Below are 19,985 nucleotides of genomic sequence, written 5' to 3' on the forward strand. Positions count from 1 at the left end.
GATTGTTATGATACAATTGTATTGATTTTACTAAATTGCTAAAGACCTAGGAAATCAGAATGGAACATCAACAGAACAAGGCAAAAGTTCCAGGAGAAGGAAGGAATCCAACCTTTAACTGAACCAATAAGGGCTGCATTGTAATACATTAGGATTCAAACTAGACCAGTAAGGATATGTCTCCTCATGGCCAACAACTCTGGGAGCTGTAAATGCTATGCTGCTGGGGTTTATAGCCATTAGTATCAGCCAGAGTATAAGCATGCTTGGTCACACCCTGGCTTTTTTTCAGAATAACCCCCACAGCATTCCAGTTCTGAATTTCCCTAGAACTGTCTATCCTGCAGGGTCCAGCCCCCGCAATGAATACTCTCAGAAGTCAAATAGCCTGCACTTTAAAGAGGTCAGTACATGGCAGTTTATTAACTAGAATAAATGCACCTTTCTCTTCAAACACAGCATTGCGTTGATATATAGTAAAAATAAATCAAGTTTATTAACAAAAAAGGGCATTGATAAAGTGATTCCAAGTGGAAGGATTAAAGATAGACATAAATGCAAACAAATTACTGGAAAACACGCTTCTAAAATTAAAACTTAATCAGCTGTCGTTCTTGTTCAAGATGATTTCCTTACTCACAAAAAATTCTCCAGTGTCATCTGTCTGTTTCAGCCAAGAGCCATCCTTACAGCATCAAAATGCTGGTGTGTTTGATCTCCCAAGAGATGGCTACCCTAAAGTCTTTAGTCAGTTCATTAAATCTTCAAAGTTTATCTTGGACTTCCAAGTCAGGAAATCCTCTTTGGGCACTCAGCTTGGCTCTGCTTGATGGGTCTTCCAGGAAGTTAAAACTATGTCAATTTTGCAGTCTCCTGTGATTTTACAGTGCAAATGATAGTCCTATAATCTCTGATGCAGATGAATAATCCATTGTCTGGGTTTCTGGCATGGTGTCAAATGACAGAGCTACTTGTCTTTTACTTTGTTTGGAAAAAAATGCCTGTTTTATCTCCTTCATCTGTTTAGTCTGCAAACGATATCAGAAAGTGTCCATAATTTCACCCAAAGCGTTACAGACATTTCACAGTGAGATGAACAATCAGTGTGATGTTAGCTTTCAACTGACAAGATGACACCCCTTTAATTAACTGTGATGGCAGTAGTGTGTGAAGTGTACTGTGCTTGTCAGGCCAGCTGAGTTTTATTGTTACCTATCAGGGAGCCCTTTGGCATCTGGCACTGGGGTGCTCTGAGGTCACAACCATATTGCTCCATAAGCCTTCTGCTTACTCATTCAGTCTGACCCTATTGCTTGTTATCCTATTGTTTGTTACCCTTACTCATTGGATTTTTTATAAAATTAGTCTGTAAGACCATGTGTTTCTATATGTTTTGTGGTATGCCCAGCACTTTTATGTTGTTGTAGTAGTAGTAGTAAATAATATAATAGCTTGCTGAGAGATGACATGATTTTGGAATTTTAGACCAAACATGTTCCAAAACAGCGCATAAGGATGGTGTGAGGCTTATGGCATTCTCTCCAAAATCTCCATGCTGAGCAAAATAGCCACTTAGCCCTTTTGAGCTATGTCTGCACTGCAGTGCTATTTTGGGCCACCGGAGGTATCCTGAAATAGCTATTCTGCGTCTTTTAGACGTGCCCGTTATTTCAAAATATAACAGGCTCTCTATTCCACGTAAATAGGATGAAGATTAATAAAGACAAATGCAAAGTGCTCCACTTAAGAAGGAACAATCAGTTTCATACATACAGAATGGGAAGTGACGGACTGGGAAGGAGTACGGCAGAAAGGGATCTAAGGGTTATAAAGGACCACAAGTTGACTATGAGTCAGCAGTGTGATGCTGTTGCAAAGAAAGCAAACATTATTCTGGGATGCATTAACAGGTGTGTTGTGAGCAAGACACTAGAAGTCATTCTTCCGCTCTACTCTGCGCTGGTTAGGCCTCAGTTGGAGTATTGTGTCCAGTTATGGACACCACATTTCAAGAAAGATGTGGAGAAATTGGAGAGGGAGCAATGAGAATGATTAAAGGTCTAGAGTACATGACCTATGAGGGAAGGCTGAAGGAATTGGATTTGTTTAGTTTAGAAAAGAGAAGATTGAGGGGGGACATGATAGCAGTTTTCAGATATCTAAAAGGGTGTCGTAAGGAGGAGGGAGAAAACTTGTTCATCTTGGCCTCTGAGGATAGAACAAGAAGCAATGGGCTTAAACTGCAGCAAGGGAGGTTTAGGTTGGACATTAGGAAAAAGTTCCTAACTGTCAGGGTAGTCAAACACTGGAATAAATTGCCCAGGGAGGTTATGGAATCTCCATCTCTGGAGATATTTAAGAGTAGGTTAGATAAAAGTCTATCAGCGATGGTCTAGACAGTATTTGGTCCTGCCATGAGAGCAAGGGGCTGGACTTGATGACCTCTCAGGGTCCCTTCCAGTCCTAGTATACTATGATTCTATGATTCTATGATTCCAATGTCCCTCTAAACTTCATTCCATGAGGAGCAAGGGATGTTTTGGAATAGCGATTTATTTCAAAATAAGTCTTGTGTAGAGAGCAGCAAATTTCAAAATGAGCTATTTCAAATATGACTCCAAATAAGCTACACAATTTTTGCATAGCTCAAATTGCATAGCTTTTTTGAGCAATGGGTCCAGTGTAGTCACACCTTTGGAGACCAAAGGAATTGGCATCCACAACTCAGGAGAGAGTAAGATTTAAAAAGTTGATGAAAGTGGAAGTGTTTTTAGGGACTGTGAGAAACGTGATGGTGTGTATGGTGGTGAGGTGACAGGGAAACCCCCTATGGGTTAAAAGATAAACAGCACAAGTTGCATCAGGCTAGGACTACAAATTGTTTAAAATGATATTCAAACTTGATGCCTGATTTGGGGAAGATGCAGTTCTGTGTGACTTACAACCTGTTGTGAGCCTTTTGTTCAGCATCACTCTCTATATTTGTCTCTATGTGTTGTTTTTCCAATTTGTTTCCATTTCCCCAACAAATTACCTTAAATTACTTTAAAGTGCTTGTGAAGAACAAGAAAGGGACTTACACTGCATTTAGTGTAGGTGGATTATGATAATATGTAGCAATTTGTGGCTATTTCCACTATTAAAATTGTCACTTCATGGATTACATGGGCAAAATTATTCTAATACATTTAATTTACCTCAATGACCTTCTTCTCCCACTCCTGATGTGACAATAAATCAGTTTTCTTCAGGAGAAAAACTTTGTGTAGGTATGGTTGTTTCTTTCTCCCATCTCTGACATATATTTTTGACATTTATAGTAAAATTCCAGGAAACACAGAAAATTTATATATATAAACAAAAGCCAAATTTGTCAGTTTACGTGTTTGTAAAAAGGATATAAGTGCAAAAACTATACATTGGTATATTATCATTGATGCTGCATATAGCTCTTATTATTATATCATTTTCCTAGAGCAAAATGAGTCAGGGGGTATTCTGGAGGGGCACTGGGATCTGTATTGCGAACAACTTATTTTCTATGGATTATGAAGGAATATTTGTGGGGCCTTGAAGAACTTGATCATTCATACAAAGTTCCAGGTAAGTGTTGTCATGGTCCTCCTACGCCTAACGTCTTGGCTGTGCATTAGAACATGCACTCCACATTGTCACACTCAGACACAAGGGAATGTGTACCTCTGAGACCCAAGTGTGTGAGAAATACACAAGCAATGATGCATTGTATGTGTGTACAGGGTATGTGATGAATCATATAATTATTGGCGCAACTATGCATGCTTTTTGTGGCTTTTGAGTTGGGTTCAGGAGTGTGCCTCTTGAACTTCTTTATGGCTGGTACATCTCAGGGTACGTCTAAACTACATGGCTCCGTCGACGGAGCCATGTAGATTTGTTGTTTTGGCAAAGTCAAATGATTTAAATGATTGCGGCTTCATTTACATTTACATGGCTGCCGCGCTGAGCCGACAAACAGCTGATCAGGTGTTTGTCCGCTCAGCGCGCTAGTCTGGATGCTCCCATGCTGACATCAAAGCACTTTGTCGGCAGCCCCGGTAAACCTCATCCCACGAGGAATAACGGGGCTGCCGACAAAGGGCTTTGATGTCGGCAGGGGAGCATCCAGACTAGCGCGCTGAGCGGACAAACACCTGATCAGCTGTTTGTCGGCTCAGCGCGGCAGCCTTGTAAATGTAAATGAAGCCGCGATCATTTAAATCGCGGCTTCATTTGCCTTTGCCTATGTGTCTAATCTACATGCCTCTGACGACAGAGGCATGTAGTCTAGACACAGCCTCAGTGTGTAGCACTGTTTATCTCAAAGTCCAGACAATTCAATTCCATGACCAGGGAATGCACAGAGGTGCATTTAAATGTGACTTCTTTTTTACTTTTTCGCCGAGGCAATATCTTCTATAATACTGTCTCTCTAACATGCTGGGACAGACACAACCAAAACAACCGTTAATGCAAGGTGTTTCACAACTTGCATTTTGAATGGGAAATTTAAGTAAATATTTGATTTTTTAGCCTGAGAAATTACTGACACAGGCAAACATTGCAGAGCAATATTGATACCGTCAAACGGCTTATTATCAGAAGGTTTTACTCTTCGTTTTACAAAATGCAGCTCATACATTCTGAGCATCATTGTAATATGACCATCAGGAAAGAGGCAGAATCCTCTTACCAAACCAAATGCCATGATGGAAAAGGATGTTTTAGGGTCAATGTCAAATTTTTCTTGGATGAGAATGCCTTTCTATTAACTGGTACCAGGGGGCCTATGAAGCAGTATTGGAGATGCTAAGTACTGCACATTCCACATGTGATGCTAAGTACTGCTCATTCCAGAGCTCATTGTTACTCAAGTTATTTATTAACTGTTTGACTTTGTTCTTTCTGTAACTTTGCCCTTTGTCGTGCACTGAAGTGTTCCCTGCAGGAAGCCATGATTCTGAACACCAATGTCCTGATATATTTGTGTAACTATGAGGGAGTTGGTGCCACTTTTTCCCCCTTCTCTGAATCACAGGGGCCACACCAGTGGCAATTGCATCCGGCAGACCATACCAGTATAGGGTGGCTGGTCAGTTCCGGGAGCATCTACCTCCAATACAATGGTAAGTGCCACAATAAACGTTCCCATGGCACCTGATGCATTTGTAATACACGTAAAAATGTGTAACAAAAACTACTGATGTTTCTGAAAGTGAACTGAATCTTTCTATGTCCTCTATGCCTAGAATGAGTAGAGAGGCTGTTCCTCCACTAGCGACTGGAAGAGGGAGAGAAGGGTAAGCAGTGTGAAAATATTGCCAATGCACTGTAGATGCCTTTGAATTATTACTTTTATGTACACTTTTTTTCTCTTTTTCAGGAGCGGATGAATATGAAAAGGTGAAAAAAAAGTGCTGAGTGGTAGCTGTTGCTGCCTGTTTGAAATACCGCTATGTTCATGTGCATTCTGTAATTGTGATTCATTCTACCCTTCTCCTGCATCTTGAACATGTCTTCATCTGTGTTTTGAAACTAACCTGGAGGCCAGAGTCTTTCTGTAACCATTGCATGGTTTCAAGATACCAGCCCTTGCCTCTGATTAGAAAGAAGTAGGTGACGGTAATATAGTCGCCCATGTACTAGATCAATTAGTCATGCTAAGCATCAGGCCAGGGATAAAATACAGAATATGCAGAATACGTAACCAAACATTTAGTAATTATGTTGTCCGTATCACAGCCTTCCTGCATGTTCAGTTATGGAAGTCTGTTTGTGTTGTGTAATGTAAATCTTCTCATCTTTAACATGGCAGTATGGATACTGAATTTTACAATATTCTTTCATGTCTTTTTTGTTCTTTTTTGGGCATAAATCAGAACTTCCTCCACTCGTAGATTGTTATCTCCCAATATCTGCACATACATTTTTCTCTTCAGCAGGCGCAAGGTGATATACTTGCGATCTTCTTATGAAATACTCTTTAGGTTTGAATGCTTTGATTAGCAGGCAAAATCATTTTGCCTTTAGTTTTACTACAAATTATTAATAGTCTAGTCAGTTATACTGATGATTTCAAGTAAAAACAAATGGGGAGACAGAAAATATGAAAAGTATGAAAGCCCCTCGAGAGTTAATCAAATGATATGCAAAATGCTTTAGCATATGTGACAGTATGATACAATCCAATCCATACCACCTTTTAAGATAGCAGAAGCAGAGACGTTATGAACAAAATCAAAGAACAAAATCTACTGATAGAAAAGAAAGGGGATAAGAAAAAAAGTGAATTGATCCCTTTTGTAATTTATGGAGGCATGTACTGTGTATCAACACCATACTTGTACCATTATTAAAGAACCTTTCTCTCCAAAAACGCTTGCTTCCTAATGTTGTGATAGAGCACTCAAAGCCCACAGAAGTCAATGGGAAACTTTTCATTGGATTTTAATGGAGTTTGGATCAGTCTATCAGGGGAGACTTCCCATTGACTTTAATAGCATTAAATCAGACTCCATGACATTTAAAACTGGGAGACCGATAAAGTCAGGCAGCCACTTTCTCTCCTTACTGTAACTTTCTTTCTCTCTCCTGGCCCCCTTCCTCAATTTGTCTTGTTTTTCCCATGCTCATAAGTCCTCTCCTGTAGTTTTGTAAGATTATTGATCAGTGGAGGTAATTTTTGTATTGAAATGAGTATGAATTATTAGTAGAGTAAATGGGACTCATTCTTAAATAACAAAAATTTCTAGTTATCTTTAATATAGAGAGAAACACCCATCCAGCCACCCACCCACATACACACACAAACACATTTGTTACTCCTAGACAATTTTGTATTACTTCACATACACAAAATTCATGTCCTACTGCAGAAAAATGAATTCCACCGAGGAAGCAAAGGGAAGCTTAAAGAGAAGTCATTTGCCCCTCCCAAGCAGCACTGGCAGCTTGGTTTGGGCTCCTGGAGCAGCTGGTCGAGACATGAATGACTGCTAAGGGGAAGGAGGGTGTGTGTGTGTGTGTGTGTCTCTCTCTCTCTCTCTGTCCTTCCCACTTGTTACTGAAGCATGCTTAGCATATAGGGGCAGGGTGTTTGGGTGTTTCAAAGGAAGTTGGCGTAGGGCAGGCTCTCTCGTCACAGGGGGTACGTCTACACTACATGCCTCTGTTGGCAGAGGCATGTAGATTTGTTTGTTCAGCAAAGGTAAATGAAGCCGCGATTTAAATGATCGCGGCTTCATTTACATTTACATGGCTGCCGCGCTGAGCCGACAAACAGCTGATCAGCTGTTTGTCCGCTCAGCGTGCTAGTCTGGACGCTCCCCTGCCGACATCAAAGCCCTTTGTCGGCAGCCCCGGTAAACCTCATCCCACGAGGAATAACGGGGCTGCCGACAAAGGGCTTTGATGTTGGCAGGGGAGCATCCAGACTAGCGTGCTGAGCGGACAAACACCTGATCAGCTGTTTGTCGGCTCGCCGCTAGTCTGGACGTTCCCCCTGTCGACATCAAAGCCCCTTGTTGGCAGCCCCGTTATTCCTCGTGGAATGAGGTTTACCGGGGCTGCCGACAAAAGGCTTTGATGTCGACAGGGGGAATGTCCAGACTAGCGGCGAGCCGACAAACAGCTGATCAGCTGTTTGTCAGCTCAGCGCGGCAGCCATGTAAATGTAAATGAAGCCGCGATCATTTAAATCGCGGCTTCATTTGCCTTTGCTGATCTGTCTAATCTACATGCCTTTGCCGACAGAGGCATGTAGTCTAGACACAGCCAGGGATAGCACAATGTAACAGCCAGCCTGAATAGTATCCATTGTCTTTGTGAATATCCTTAGAGTACACAAAAGTGTAAACATTTTAACACTCCATTATATTGCCACGGTATTGTAAAAGATAGAATGGCCCTTATAAATGAATGTGGTGCTCTAGTGATTAGAGCTGAGCTATATTTTTGGACTAAAAAAGTTTCCTATCAAAACGTGACCTACTTGCTATGGCCTATCTGGGAATGGTCAGGAGCCAAAATAAATTGGGAGTTTGATTCCTCAGGCCTCATTTGCTGTTCAGTTGCCTGTGGTGTAACACTGACCATTTGACTGCTTATATTTGTTGTCTAATAACTCAAAATTAATGGTCATACCTGGATACATTACTGTTGGGTAAAGAAGTTTAGGGATTTTCTCCAGTGTTGACCACTCTCATTCTCCAGCCATTGTATTGTAATCTAAATTAATTACCAAAATCATTGAAACCAGAGTGATTCTATTGTGTTATTTTGACAAATAAAATATGCAGATTTTTTCAGAATTTTAAAATAATGTGCACATTTCAAAAACTTTTTGGTGCAGAATTATTATTATTGTTGTGTGGGGGGGGGGGGGGAATGCAGAATTTCCCCAGGAGTAATTTGGAAGGTTTGCCCATTTGTATTTATAATGGCTCCTCTTATCACCACAAATGATCAACTGTGTCAAAAAGTGCAGTTTCAGTGTGAGTTAGGGTACATCTACACAGTAGCATGTACCTTGAAATAAGCTATGCAATTTGAGCTATGAAAATTGCATAGCTTATTTTGAAATAGCTTATTTCAAAATTTGGTGCTGTCTATACATCACTTAATTCAAAATAAATCGCTATTCCACTGACTTAATCCTCATACGATGCGGTTTACAGGAAGTTGGAGTAAGAAGCCCGTTATTTCAAATTTATTTCAAAATAATGGGCTTCTTGTATAGACAGCGCATATCGTTATTTTGGAATAACGGACTTTATTCCAAAATAACTCTGCTGTGTAGATGTACCTTTAGATTGCTGGGTTCATAAAATATGGATGCTTGGAAAACAAATAAAGCCATGTTAACTAAGTTAATCAGTTTCACAGAAACAAAAGGGCATTTTAGTTACTATAAGATGCAGTGGAATGGAATATTAATGAAGTAATTACCTGTACAATGCCCTGTAATTTGCCCATTGTTTTCATTCAGCTAACTTCAATTTTAAATGTGATCTTGCAATAGCAGAGGTTTATGTCTGATGGGAGACACTTAGGGTACGTCTAAACTACATGCCTCTGTCGGCAGAGGCATGTAGATTTGTTTTTTTGGCAAAGGCAAATGAAGCCGCGATTTAAATGATCGCGGCTTCATTTACATTTACATGGCTGCCGCGCTGAGCCGACAAACAGCTGATCAGCTGTTTGTCCGCTCAGCGTGCTAGTCTGGACGCTCCCCTGCCGACATCAAAGCCCTTTGTCGGCAGCCCCGGTAAACCTCATCCCACGAGGAATAACTTTTTCATGAGTCTGTAGAAATAATTCAGCCTTTCTATAAACCATATATGATGTCTCTGAAGTTACAAAAACAATGCAAGGGCCTACCCCCGTGTGTGTGTGTTGTTTCAGGATCAAGGCCTGTACTTGTGAGCACGTATGGTGGGATTCTCTGGATAATTACGTCCACTACACGCTGCTCAAATAATGCAAAGGAGACATTAAATGTAATAAACAGAGCGTTATTCCAGTGAACAATTAGGCATAACATCACTAAGGAATCCAAACATCTGTACCAATTGCCTAAACTAGGCAGCATGGATTTTTCACTTGGACATGGATCAATATCTATCCCTTGAGTGCAAATGTTATTTATTTATGTATGGGCAATTATTTCGGACCTGTTTCTGCTACTAGTGTAGTCTGTGGCAGAATTCCTGTTGAGCCCTGAAGGGTATATACGTTTGAAAAAGAGGAGACTGTACCCTTTCATATTCTGTGTTGATGAATATATTCTGGTCAACAAATAATTTTTAGAATGTTTCATGATGGATTGTTGCACACCTGTATTCAAGTCGCTTATAGCATGGTGCTCGTATGTGCACTACCTTTTCAATGTGCTGAAACATTCACTGAACGTGTGACATTGTCCATGTCAATAAAGTCAGTTGGACTCTAGGCAGGGATAAAGGTCCGCTTGTGTGCATCCTTTTGTAGGACTGGAGTTTTAATTGCCATCGGCGAATTGCATTTTCCCGTCATTTTTGCTTTTTATATGAAAAGCTTTTGTAAAGCAATCCACTGTCCTCATGATCAGGTCAGAGCTTGCGGAGATGTTGTGGCAGCTCATGCTAGGTGTTAAAGTTAGTTACTACACTGATTGGGTGTACAGGCATATAGTCACATTCCCTGTCTGTACCCAGTTGCCTCGATAAAGTGCCTCTACCACTCCAGTTGAGCATTGTGCTTCTGCTTGGACAAGGCAGAAATCCTGGCTCTATTGAAGTCAGGAGCAAAACTTCCATTGATTTCAGTGGGTGCAGGATTTCACGCTTCTCTACCTCCCATAGTACTTTTTCAGGTGATTTCTGATGTTGATTCCCAAAAGGAGAAATGCTAGTTTTAGCTCTGTCATATCATTTTGTTTCCAAAGTGTTGAAGTAGTAATGACTGTTGCTCTACACATCCCATAAGGGTTAATTTGGCTGCAGTCAATGGAGCCAGCAGCCTCACCAGGCTGGCAGGGGCAGCTCTTTGCTCACTGCCAAGACCATGGCACTCCCTCCAGCCCTCAGAGCTGCTTGAAGCACAGTGCTCCAGCAGCGTTTGAAAGCGCCCAAGGCTCTGAATACCACCGCTGCTGCTGGGCAATTGCCCCTTTTGTTCCTCTCTACCAGCAGGCCTGGCTGCGGTCCACATATTTTTTTGTATGGTAATGGAGCTTGCAACAAGATCTTGACAAAATTTACTCAAGATCTCCAGAAGTACACAGGGTTAGCACATCTATCACCACCGTTTCATAGCAATGATGGGTTTACAGAGAAAAAAGCCCTGCTAGTTTACTGACTAGTGCCGTAAGTGTTACATTTTACTTTTCATTTTGCTTGATTGTTATTCATTGTCAATACTGATTTTATGGCTGTATGAGGCTAAAAGGAATCTGTTGAAAAATTTAATATCAAATAGTATGTCCTGCCATGCTCCTTTTCAGAAGAGGCTGTGAATCATGCTAAACTGTGCCTGGTTTCTGGTAGTTTTGGGGTGATAAATAAGAACTCATATAACAATGTGAAACTCAATTTTGTTCACCGCCAAAGCCAATGTCTCAATGTAGCTTTTCACAGGATAAACCTTAGTCCACAATGACGGCAACACATTACTGTCACTGTATACAATGAATGAGTTTATCAATGGATTATGTTATATGCTTTGTGAAAATATGATGTCACTTATGTTAAACATCTCTTCTGGAATTCTCTTCATCACCATCTGAATCTTTAAATATTGCTTCTGCTTAACTGAACCAGATCATGCTATTCCTGCTTTCCTATGTCTTAAACCTCATCACAGTCATATTGTTCCATTGATTTTTTTTCTATTTTATTTCTCCATTGGATATTTTTTTATTTAACCTTTTTTTTTTATTTTGTAATTTTGGTACTTTCTGAATCCTTCTTCCATCATTGCATATCAATTAGATACAAAAAAGTCTTCCTGTCTACCATGTTGTTTGCTGGAATGGTGTATTTCTATCACTTAATTTTTTTTATTTTTTTTTGCCAGAATAGATTGTTGGCCTATCCCTCAGTCCCCAACCAATTGTCTGCTTTTCATAGGATCCCTACAATTTGACCTGTCTAGGATGGAGTGAAAACTCCAATCAGCATAGCTGTCAGGGTCATTGGAGTACATGGATCTTCCCACCACATCTAGCTGAAGTCCTTGGGAAGGATTGGTATCTTGGAGCCACACAGATATATATTCTTGTTGCCGTCATGTGTATGTGTGTCTGAACACAAAATTAAAATATACACACTTACAGTAATAGATGGAAAAGCTGCTCCACAGTTCAATTGCTTTTCCAGTTAAAATGGGATGTGTTTGTTCAATTTAATCGAAGTGATGCATAGAATCCAGTAGGGCCCAAGGGCCAAGGACACAGCTATCCATAGGTATCCTATGAGGAAATTAGGTATTTTACCAATTAAAATGGAGGGAGAGTGGGACCTGCTTCAACCTGATGCATGTAAAAAGGAGACTTCCAGTGCAAGGTTGCTCCTTTTAAAGCCTGGATTCCCAGACTGATCCCTTTTGCAGCAGTTTTCATCTCCCCCCACTTCCAGGCAGAAAGCACTGTTTTCCCCATTTGGGCAACCAGACAACTCCCCCATCCCCACTTAAAAGTCATTAAGGGGATTGTTTGGGTTAAGTACTTACTGTCATCTGGATGGAGGCTAGCAGAGGAATCAACCCCACAAGATGCAGTCAAACCTTTCTGTTGCAAAGCAGCTGCACAAAAGTAGAGTTAATAACAAGGCATGCCTAAATTAGTTTGTTCAGAATTTTAGAGTCTTGCTTTCATGCTACCAAACGTAGTAATTTGATCCCAGGTGAATAATACAGGCCATGGACAAGAGAGAGACACTGGATACTAAAAACAAAGTGACAGAAACCAAAAATGAAAGGGAGTTCTGTTCCTGCCAACAGACCTGAAGAAGATCGCTGTGTAAACTTGAAACTTTCTCTTACCAATAGAAAAATATTAAAAAATATTGCCTCACGCACCTTGTCTCTCCAGTATCCTGGGACTGACAGGGCTGCAATAACACTGCATGAAACAGGACTTTAGTCAGCTTTGTCATAGCAGGAGTGTCTGCAAATGGAATTATCAAGATACAGTTTCCTTTCTTCAAGATAAGCAGGAACTGCGTGCATTTTGTGAATAAATACATGACACTAAATATACCCTGAGTTGGATTGTCCACCAATTTCTCTTCCAGTTGGAAACCACTGCAAATCCCCTAAAAAGTGATACTCCCTAGCAAAGAACCAGTAGCTGTAGGTGAATAAAATATGTATTTCCCCATATAGAACTCATTTTCACTCTTGGACCATTTAGCAGAACTCTCTTTAAAATATGATGTCCAAGGAAAACATTTCCTATGAATCACTTATGTCCAGGAGTAACATATGGTAGCCAAAGGGTGGTCTGATATGGGCCCTGTTGATTATAACCCAGTGACATTTTCTATTCTAGTTAATTACACATACACACTTTGATATTATGCCATAATTTGATACAAAAATATTTTGTTGCAGATCCTCTGCAGATGTAAACCAGTTGAGGATTTGGCCCTTTGTTTAAAAACGCTATGTTTCATGTGTATTTAGCCACAGGATATAAATGTCTGATATTTTTTACAAATTTCATATATTTAGAATAAGTTGTTAAGACTGATTTATACACATTGCACAAATTTATGCAACAAAGTCCTGTAAAGACTTATGCACATGTTTATCTTTAGACATTTTAGGGCTCTATACTGTGAAGTGTTTAGCACTCCATTCCTCATCAATGATACATTTAAATGTGTGCTTATGTGAGTTGCTGAAAAGCTTTATTTGACTTCCCTAATGTGCTTAAAGTTAAGCTAGTTTGTGGACACTGTTCAGCATTGCAGGATGAAACTAGTGTGTAGCCCCGACTCGTGTGTAGAAGTTACAGGATTGGGGTCTTATTTTGTAACCATATAATAGACACTTTATAAAATGTTCTATGATACATTTTCCAACTGTTTTTAATGGAAGTTTTTCAAACCATTCCCCTCTACCCTAAAATAAGTATGTAATAAAAAGTCTTAATATAAGTTCAAACGAAATCATGTCCTGCTCTTCTCAAAAATAAATCCACTGACATGACATTGCTAGAATCTCTCGTATTTCATTCTGTATGATATTGGGGTACACATCTATCAACAGCCTTATCCTCTTGTCATCTTTATTGCTTGCTCAATCTCCTCTCTTTGATACTTTCATTTGCTCATTTATTCATTTTGCTCCTGGTCTTTTAAAAATATTGATAGTTGTGTTGTTAGTCTAGATGTGATGATAGAGATGCTGGTGAAGTCTTCTATGGTTCAAAGGATGTTATCTCTTGTTGTCATTACTCATCTGTTAGTGTTCTTGAGGGAGCACCTTTTTAGATATTTACTTCCCTGTATGGTTTTCCTTTTATTTTTTATTGCTTTCCACTACTCCGTATACGCCACCATTTCTTTTCATTTCTCACTTTGGTATTACCCTTGCTCTCACTGTCAATATTTTTTTCTAATCTCACCAAAAATTCTGCTACTTGTTTATAAGTGCATGTGGTAGCACCTTGCATCTATTATTGAAACTTTCTTGTTTTTTATAACTCAAACCCTGCTATATAGTCCAATAGTACGTTCTAGTCTTCTAATATTTTTCAGCTTTATTTCCACTGGACTTGTTCATGTGTTTTGTCTGTTTCCAGCAGGGTGACCCAATCCAATATACTATGGTCATTTCTGATATTGATCAAGCTATGTGCTCTATAGAGGGTTTGCTAGAATAAAATCAATCTCAGCCTTTGTGCCCCATTTTATTTTCTGTGGATACTTTCATTCCCTGTAAAATCTGTTTAGAGCACTCTATGTTTCTACTATTGATATTCTTTTGCAACATTCAAGCCTCTTTCCTAACTCTTCATCCAAGAATATTGCTCTTCGTTCTTTGTCCTTTTAACCTGCATTGGCACTATGGTTTCCAAAACAGTTTTTTTCCTTTTTTATATACCAGTTTTGGGTTTTTTTAAGGTTTTGCCTCAAATGCTTCTTTCCATTTTTTCTCTCAGACTGTCTTCAGCCTTGATCCTGCAAAGCCATACGGATGTCATCAGTTATTAGTGCTATTTACTTAAATGGGACTACATAGCACCTTGCAAATGAAGTGGGGACATTGCAAATGAAGTGGGGATTTAAATATCCCATGCTTAATTTGCATAAAAACGGCCGCCGATTTTGCTGACTCAGCACTTTGTCGGCAAAAACAACAGTCTAGAAGTGGATCTGTCGAGAAAGAAAGCCTTTTTCCACAGATCCTGTAATCCTCCTTGTAGGAGGCATAAGGGATCTGTGGAAAAAGGCTTTCTTTCTCGACAGATCCCCCTCTAGACTGCTGCTTTTAGCCAACAAAGTGCTGAGTCGGCAAAATTGGTGGCCATTTTAATACAAATTAAATGCAGGATATTTAAATCGCCACTTCATTTGCAATGTTGATCTGCCTAATCTGCATCCCTCTGCCAACAGAGGGATCCACTCTAGACATATCCCATGTGTTTGTAGGACTAGGGTCATTTGTATGGAAATCTGAAATAATTTCTTTTTATATATTTGTATTTGTTGGTGTTTTCTTAACCCATTATTTCTATTTTCTATTATGATTATTATTATTTTATTTATTATTATCTATGTATACTCAGACCTCTGCCTATGTATAATGCTTTTACATTATTCATGTATACATTACATAATGGTTATTGAAAATGTGCTCACTTAATTGCTGAAATCCTGCCATAACTCTACTAGTCCTGATTTATTTCTGTAATTTTAGAGAGATTTTGATATAGTATATTACTAAAATAAAGTTCCCTCTCCAATCCATCTAAAACCACAGTATTTTTATAAACATTAATCAAAAGTGGGTTTCTAAAAGTGGGTTTTTTTAAGTTAATAACAGAAAAGTTAAAAAGCTTCTCTCCTGACATTTTCATTTAGTGTGTGACACTAATATAAAGGTTTTTTATTCCATTGTCTGATTTTATGCTAATTGTTAAATTCTGCATTTAGATGCATAATTGAAGACGACATCTAAACACCCCTCAAAGGGTAGAATTAAAGTTCTTAATTGAGAAAGTACGACAGGTCTAAGATAAATGTATCAATGAGCATTATAATTGTCACAAATAAGTAATGAAGTAAGTTACTAGTCTTGACTGGCGATTAACTGAATTCATTCATTTAACACCTTGTATAGGATGGCTAACAGCACTCCTTCAGGAAACTGCTGAAAAGGAAGGGGTAATTGGGTACTAATAGATCTTAAATATAATTAAATGCAGTACCTAGAAAATCTAAGAAAAATTATGTAAGGCTAATGCATTATTCAATTAGAGATAAATATGTTTAAAATAAATGTGAAATATCTCTTCAAATAACCTTTCAGAGAATCATAGTGACTGAGTTCTAGACTATTTGGAACTTTTTTTATCAAATAGGCCATGAATTGATGAAATACTTAAGCACGTGTTTACTTTTGAGTAGCCCCATGAGTGTTTATAGTTAAGCACATTGCTGTATACTATGCTAAATCAGATACATAATCATGAAGATGGATAGACATTCAAGAAAGAATTGCAAAAATATGAATGCAACACACTCAGGGTCTTAGCATTGCGAAAAGAGAGCAGTGAAAATCTAGTTGTCCCTCATAGACAGACAAATTAAAAGACCTGTTTTTTACAGTATATTCCAAATCTATGAAATCTAGTGATTTTTAATAAATGCTTTAAGAAATAAGTAAAATGGCTTTTTATTCATCATTCAAGAGCTCTATTTACAAATTTGCAAAACCAGTATTGTGTCTGGGTATTTCTGAGATTTATTTTGCCTAAGATACTTTATGACATCATTTTTTTAAACTCAGGTGCATCTATTCCATTTGTATGGTGACAGTGAAGAAGCAACTCAATAAATCCAAGTGAAGTTAATAGACTATTCCTTTTCTTCTGTTGTTGCTATGACAACCCTATCAGCTAAAGGAAGAAAATACTAATGATTTCCCTTTAGGGACAACTTTTCCTTTGCATCCTCATTTTACAGATTGGCCAAACTTCCTTTTTAAATACTTTTATGCAGTGAAGCACTTAAAAATGTATATTTAAGATGCCATGTGATGTATTATTAAATATGATTATATTTTTATTATGCTTTCCAAACACAAAAGAGAACATGGTTCCTGTCCAAAAAATGTGCAACCTGAAAAAAGAAAATAAACAAAGCTGTAGAGGAACATGGTCAACATGGTCAAACAGTGAAGACAATAATTAGGCGTATTTCAGCTGAGGATCAAATAGTGTATATTTTTAAAACAATGGGTTCTTGGTTCTTTTGAGAAACTGAATTTCTTATCCTCTGTACCTGCGACTTTAAACAGCTGGTTAATGTCTAACGGACATCATGGGTCTTCTGGAAGGATTTGAATACAGCGAGAGCAGGGTACTGGGAGATGTGTTGTAAATACAAGAGACAAGGGTGAATGAGTGGAGAAGAGTGGTAGAGAGCCTTGAAGCTGAGGAAAAGAATCTGGACTTTGATGTGGTATAGGAGCAGGCACTTGAAGGGTTTAAATGTGAAAGTAAGTCAGTAGTCAGCAAAGGAAGATGGTCCTTATGGTTGTTTTGAATGAACTGAAGAAGAAAACATTATGTGGGTCAATGCAGCGAAATGTGGAAAAGGCAATAAAAATAATGAGAAAATAGACAAGAATATGTGCTACAGGGAAAGAGAGAGAAGCAAATGCTGGAAATGACTTGAAGGGAGAAAAAACAGGTTTAAGATGTATTCTGGATGTGTGGGGCAAGGAAGGATTTGTGGTGCCTTGACAGAGAATGAGGAAAATCGAGAAAGTCTGGGAAGGAACGTGTAATAGGTAAACTTGTAAGAATGAATAAGGACTCTCTTAAGTCTACAGACAGTACAACAGCATCTTCTTATAATTAAGGCTGTCTTGCAACAGAACTCAGGATGATATTTGCTGCAGAAAAAAAGTGCTTGAATAGGCACTTATGCTATGAATTGAATTAATCAATACAATTGCATAATTTCCCAAACAGCTGCACATGAACATCTGTGGACAAGATGATGATCCATGTCAGATACTGTTTAATTTACATGACAATGCAGTTTTTGGATTAGAAATTTTTAACACATGTAAGATACCACAATATGTGGGTAACTGGCAGCTAATTGAATAGCTGGAAGGATAATGAGAGCTTCCAGGGAATGATTAAGAAGTAGGATCAAGGAAGGTTAAAACACAAAGCTATAGGGGTTAAAGAAACTTTGAGATTATATTTTATACTAAGGATCCATTTATAAATATTTTACAGTGCTAATCAGTCAATAAATATTTTAATAAATTGATTATCAATATGTCAATAGATTGCTTACAACCATCTAAAGCACCTTCTATTGGTGTTGCTTATAGCACATAACACTCATAACATCTATGAATAAATTATTAACTCCTTATACAGTATTCATAAATGTATCCTTAATAATAAATGTAACCCCATTAGGATTTCATTTTTATTGTTGTTATTTTCTATTTCCCTTTCACAACCTAACACTATTTTAATTTTCTGCAAAAAGCTTCTGAAAACTTCCAGTGAAAATTCCCAATAAGGTTTTATGAGAAGAGACACAAAACATGCACAGCATTATTCAGTTCATTACTTCATTTACTCCTGAAACAGACACATACACATTGTTCGAAATAAAATACTGGCAGTATTATCAGTGAAACATAAAAGCAGAATAATTGAACTGATAAACTTCTACCAACTGATTTGATTTTTTAGCACTTTTCCGATTACAAAGTTTGTACTAAACAAATCTTAATATGCTCAAAATATATCTGATTGATCCTGAGCTGTATGGAATGGACAGACAAATAGAACAGACTTCTGAAGTCAACTAACATGTCTTCCCACCATTTTGATTCCATAACCACAACATAATTTGTAAATAGATTTGGTGGAGAAATATGGATCTTCAGTTTCAGATTCTAGAAGGATAAGAAGGAACAAAGGTCACATTCCTCAAGCATGCTTCAGTCTCTATTCTGGATTCAATGTATGACTTTTAAATTTGGGATCAATTATATTGACTAGTTAATGGATTGATCCTCTGATTTTTTTTTATTTTGGTCCTTTTGTGGTTCCATTTTCGTTATTAATTAGTTCAAGTTCCTCTTAGGCTACACCAGTAATGTCACTGACTCATAGTTTGTGAGTGCCTCCAAAACCTTTTTCAAATGTTCATGTACTGTTTCTCTGTAGAGCTCCTTGTTGTGCAAAAGAAGTGCCATGCTCCAAGCAAATTTCAAAATACTCATTGCAGAGCTATGGAAATATAGAGACGTGGTCAACCAAATCTGAGGCTGATTTTTTTTTTAAATTCCATAATGTGCCTTAAATATTGAATGACTTTCCTTTTCATTAAGATTAAATGATGTGCTGAATACTCTTATTCTCAAAAGTTTACAGAGGATGCATCTGATCGGTTCTGTTGTCTTCCTTTTTGACTAAGACGTCTGTCATACTTTTCTCTGGGTTTTGGATGGTATCTTCAGCAACTTGAACACAATAGTCACACCAGTCTGGTGTTTTATGACCATTCCAATAACCTTCATTCTCCCTTCAAATGGGATTTTTGGTGGTGAGATAAAGCCATCAGAGTCTTCACTCTGCAGGAGATGGGATCTTTGTAGAGGAGTCTTGTTGTGCAAATATTGCTTAGATGTGTATTATTTTATTTGTTTACCTATTGTGCCAATATCTCTGTCAGTGGATATGCCAAAGAATAGAATCCTTGCCACAGAAGACTAAAGGTATGATTGCATATATTGGACACAACCATTTGGACTGATACCACATAGCTAAACAAGACGGGAAATGTAACCATGCTAGTCAGAAAGGTTTTACAGAAGAAGTATGTTTTCAAAGGGATTTGAAAGAGGAGAAAGAAGACATTTAATATATGAAGAATAGGAAGTTTTTAAAGTATGTTTCAACTGTTCAAGGTGAACAGCTTGTCTATATAATATTTTAAAAGCATAAAGGGTGCTATCAAGGAATTTTAATAAATGTTTAAATCTGTTTTCCCTTATTCATAATAGTCACTTCAAATATGAAAATAAAATTGTTTTAATTCTGTATTTTGTTTTGTTTTTCATTTATGTTTTTCATTTATGTTCCACTCTGTCATTTGAATGGAACATAAATCAAAACGGTCATTTTTTTAGAGTGATTTTGGTTTCTCTAACTTATCATGCCATAATACCTTTCTGTTTGCAACATCATCAGTTAGCATCAATGAATTTCTGTATTTTTGATT

The 19,985-nt window shown here is 38.1% G+C and overlaps 1 protein-coding gene and 1 long non-coding RNA gene across 3 annotated transcripts in view; both read left to right on the plus strand.

Moving 5' to 3' along the window:
- Positions 1-19,985, plus strand: part of NRG3 (neuregulin 3) — a 906,671-nt gene that overhangs the window by 769,332 nt on the left and 117,354 nt on the right. The window lies entirely within an intron of this gene.
- On the plus strand, positions 4,979-6,612 carry LOC142830489 (uncharacterized). The gene is made up of 3 exons (XR_012905782.1): positions 4,979-5,144; positions 5,268-5,318; positions 5,402-6,612. It is a non-coding gene; the product is annotated as an uncharacterized LOC142830489 (long non-coding RNA).

Source organism: Pelodiscus sinensis, chromosome 8 (genome assembly GCF_049634645.1).
Source record: "Pelodiscus sinensis isolate JC-2024 chromosome 8, ASM4963464v1, whole genome shotgun sequence".
Taxonomy (NCBI): Eukaryota; Metazoa; Chordata; order Testudines; family Trionychidae; genus Pelodiscus; species Pelodiscus sinensis.